Source organism: Otolemur garnettii, unplaced genomic scaffold (genome assembly GCF_000181295.1).
Source record: "Otolemur garnettii isolate 467f Iridium unplaced genomic scaffold, OtoGar3 scaffold00035, whole genome shotgun sequence".
NCBI classification, from domain to species: Eukaryota; Metazoa; Chordata; class Mammalia; order Primates; family Galagidae; genus Otolemur; species Otolemur garnettii.
This window is the reverse complement of record NW_003852430.1, coordinates 13149197-13151870: the sequence shown is the minus strand read 5'-3', so window position 1 is coordinate 13151870 and position 2674 is coordinate 13149197.

The window sequence follows — 2674 nt, the reverse complement described above, 5'->3', positions numbered from 1 at the left end:
TATTTGTTCTGGGCCTGCAGCAATGGTAAAATTTTAACAGAGCAGATATTAGGAAAAGGGCATTTTCAGCAAAGGAAATTGTGAATTGAAAGGTACAAAAGGCATTTCAGAGAAAATACAAGTAGCTCAAATCTAAGTATCAAGGGCAAAGTTTGGGTAAAGAAGATAGAATGGGTCGTATAATATCAGGCCATTACTGCCAGGCTGAGGAGGGAGTAGGAGGCTGCTGAAGGCTTTAGAGAGGGCGCTGTGCTGGGGAGAGTGACGCACAGAGCATGACAGCACACAAAAGGCAGGCACTCGACAGTTACACAGAGAGTCATCAGTGGCTTACATTTTCTTAGGGACATTTTAATGCTGACAACAGTTTTCTTAAATAATTCTTATTTTTATTCAAGGCCTTGGGTCAAGTGTTTTTTGGGTTTTTATTGTTGTTTCTTTTGAGATAGAGTTGTCCTGGGTAAAGTGCCACGGCGTCACAGCTCACAGCAACCTTAAACTCCTGGGCTCAAGAGATCCTCTTGGCTCAGCCTCCCAAGTAGCTGGGACTATAGGTGCCCCCCACAATGCCTGGTCAGTTTTTCTATTTTTAGTAGAGATGGAGTCTCACTCTTGCTCAGGCTGGTCTCAAACTCCTGAGCTCAAGCAATCCACCTGCCTCCGCTTCCCAGAGTGCTAGGATTACAGGTGTGAGCTGCTATGCCTGGCCGGGTCAAGTTTTTACTGAAATCCAATTTGTGTTTTAAACATATCTGTATCATCCTTGGAGAAATACTTCTTTTACCCAGCCTTTCCCTTCTGGTTTTGATCTCTTTCCAGCCGCACGTGGCCATATTTCCTCCAATCCCCTTGAAAAAACAGGGGTACTTTCCTAGTCACTCTAGATGCCTGTGAAATTCTGTGAATCCTTTTACACTTTGATTGCTTAATATAAAGAACTATAGAGAAAAGTGAGAAGTACTGGAGGACAGAGAAACCAAGTCCTGGGGGAACATGATACTGGAAAGAGGTCTTTAAAAGCACTTTATAAAAACTATTAAGCAAGATAGTATCACTCTGCCTCAATCCCTTCATGGGTCAAAGGAGTATATTATCTACTGCATAAAGTTGTTCCAAAAATTAAAGGAGTTGATATTTTAGGAAAATATTTAGTAAAGTGATTGGCGTACATGGTTACCATTCAGTCAAGGTGAACTTACAAAATAAAGTCTAACATCTAATAAATACTCGAAAATAATTTAACATGGAAAAAAACCCTAAATTTACTTTTTCTACTCTCCTTCTAGTTCCTTTCATTTTATTTCCCCTCCCTTGTGTTCTGGATCATTCAAGTTTTAGTAACTTTGAGAAAATACAGCCCATTGTGCAGAACCCCTCTACGTCCCACCAAATTAGCTGATGGGCAAAAGGCTAAGTAGCCGGAGAAAAGACAACTTCAGTTAAATAACAGAGTCATAACAAAATCTTTCTTTCTTTCTTTTTTTCTTTTTTTTTTTTTGTTGCTCTTTGGCCAGGGCTGGGTTGGAACCCGACACCGTCCATATATGGGGTCAGCTCCCTGCCCACTGAGCCACAAGCACTGCCCACAAAATCTTTCTTATTTATAGGTATCTCTAAATTATCATTGATTATCTCTTTCAGAAGAAGCACAGAACATCTCTGCGTGTGTTTTATCTGATAAGGCTCACATATCTTACTTATCCAGTTTCAATCATAATAGCTTAGATCAGTGATTCTCAACTACAAGCAATTTTGCACCCCAGGGAATATTAGGCAATGTCTGGAGACTCATTTGTTTGTCATATCTGGGAAGTACTAGTGGCATCTCATGGGTAGAGGACAGGGGTGTGGTTAACATGTGTGAGGCACAGAACGCTCCTCCACAACAAAGAATTCTCTGACAGCAAACGCTGAGGCGGAGAAACTCTGGCTTAGATCTACACAGTCTGTCTGATTAGTGCCGGGTGATAGTGAGGATGAACAGATGGAAAGGCAGGCTGACTTCTGGGCACACCTGAGTGGGGAATGTGAGCCAGCGCAGGCAGAAAGAGAGGATCCCGGGATCCAGCAAGATGTGCTGGGCATCAGGGCCTGAAACAGACTTTGCTCATTTATCAATGTGGTCATAGTAAAGAGACTAGGATATTTAGGAAATCGTATGATTGTAGGGTATAATGAATGACTTCTTTTATATTTCTTTTGCTGGCACCCTTCCAATAGATATGATGGTGACCTTGAACGGCTAAACAGTGCAGCCCTGATTCACTCTGCATTTTGCGGAAGATTGCAATGGAGTCAAGGTAAGAGGAAGAAAAGATGACACAGAGCCAGAATAGTTTAGAATATCTATAATGAGGTAAGATGTAGTGGCACAATTCTGAGAATTAGAAGATGAAGTTAGATTTTGGTAATAGAGCTGGACAAGGAGATACAGAAGTTCTTCCAGCTGAGCTAGATTAAATGTCGTATGAGTTTAACATACACCCAAAATTCTTTGTCTCTTCCTTCGAAGGATAGAACCTAATTCTTTTCCTTGATACTGGGTTGAATTTAGTGACTCAATTCTCATGAACAGGATAAAACAGAACTAATGTATACGATCCCTGAGACCAGGCTGCAAAAGGCCTATGGCCCTGCCTTGCTCTCTCTTTTGAATCACTAAACCTGGGGGAGC